A 1,506-nucleotide genomic window follows, 5' to 3' on the forward strand; every position below is an offset into this window, starting at 1 on the left:
TTGGGGGGGAGTGAGAGTCAATCTCTCAGGTAATGTTTATTAAACAGCTCTTATATGATTGGTTATGTGCAAACTGCTGGGGAACCACTGCATAAAGGCAATAGTCCCTGCCCTAAATGAACTTTCATTATAACTGTGGAGATGACATGGACATATGTATTTACAGAATAAATCAAAATAAATTAAAAGTGGTTTGGGGAGGAGACAATCAGCTGAGTTGGCTGCTCAATAGATCAGGAGAGATTTCACATAAAAAGTTGTTAGATCTCAGGATTTGGGAATGTACTCATCATTCTGGCCATTAAGACAGACTCATATCTCCACATCCCCATGTACTTCTTCCTTATCAACTTGTCTCTGGTACACATCTGCTTCACTTCCACCACCATCTCTAAGATGCTGGTTGATTATTTATCTCGGAACAAAGAAATAGTTTATAAAAGCTGTCTGGCACAGGCATACCTTCTCAGTTGGTTTGCAGGTTGAGATAGCATCCTCCTTGTCTCCATGACTCAGACATTTGGCACTCACTAGTTGTGTGATCTTGGGCAAGTCACTTAACCCCAGTTGCCTCATTCTGGGTAATCTCTAGCCATCCTGATGAATATCTGGTCACTGGATTCAGATGACTCTGGAGGACAAGTGAGGCTGGTGACCTGCACAGCCCTCCCTCACTCAAAACACAGTCAAGTTCAAATCATGTCATTATTTCTCTGATGGCATGGTCTTTTTCAGCAATGAAGGACAAATACACACTATACCATGGTCATGTCACCAAAAATCTGTGTCCATCTGACATCATGTCCTAGTTTTGGGCTTGTGCTAATGCCCTGACACATACTATTCTGCTGACCCAGCTCTCATTCTGTGGCCACACTGAAATCCATCATTTCTTCTGTGACCTCAAAGTGATGATAAGTTTGGCCTGCTCAGATACCTTCATCAATGACTTGGTGATCTACACAATGGGAGGACTGATAGGTGCAATTCCATTAGTTGGCATTCTGATCTCCTATATTCACATTTTGTGGCTGTCTTAAGGATCCCATCAGCTCATGGGAAATGGAAAATTTTCTCTACCTGTGACTCTCACATCACTGTTGTCTGTCTCTTCTATGGGACCATCATTGGAGTTTACTTTACCCCAACATCTACCCACATAGCACAGTAGGACACAACATCAGCCATGATGTACACTGTGGTCACTTCTATGCTGAGCCCTTTCTTCTACAGCCTAAGGAACAATGATATGAAAGGAGCTCTGAGGATGCTCTTCACCGGAAAGTCAGGTCTCTTTTTGTGACTAGGAAACATCTTCATGGACTTTCTCACATTGCAATTTCACAGCTGTAACAAAGGGTTCTCAATGACTCTTCTCTAGTGTAAGATTCTGGCTGTTCTCCCTAACCTGCCCAAGAAACAGGGCAATGTGATGGATAGAACATGAAACCATGTCATCATACAAGTTCTACTTCTTCTGACATTTCCTGACTGTGTAACCCTGAG

At 42.6% G+C, this 1,506-nt stretch overlaps 1 pseudogene; it reads left to right on the plus strand.

Moving 5' to 3' along the window:
• The first annotated feature begins 330 nt into the window (after window positions 1–330).
• LOC140502213 (olfactory receptor 1f45-like) lies at window positions 331–1,303 on the plus strand (annotated as a pseudogene).
• Window positions 1,304–1,506: the final 203 nt, after the last annotated feature.

This window comes from Notamacropus eugenii, chromosome 4 (assembly GCF_028372415.1).
Source record: "Notamacropus eugenii isolate mMacEug1 chromosome 4, mMacEug1.pri_v2, whole genome shotgun sequence".
NCBI lineage: Eukaryota > Metazoa > Chordata > Mammalia > Diprotodontia > Macropodidae > Notamacropus > Notamacropus eugenii.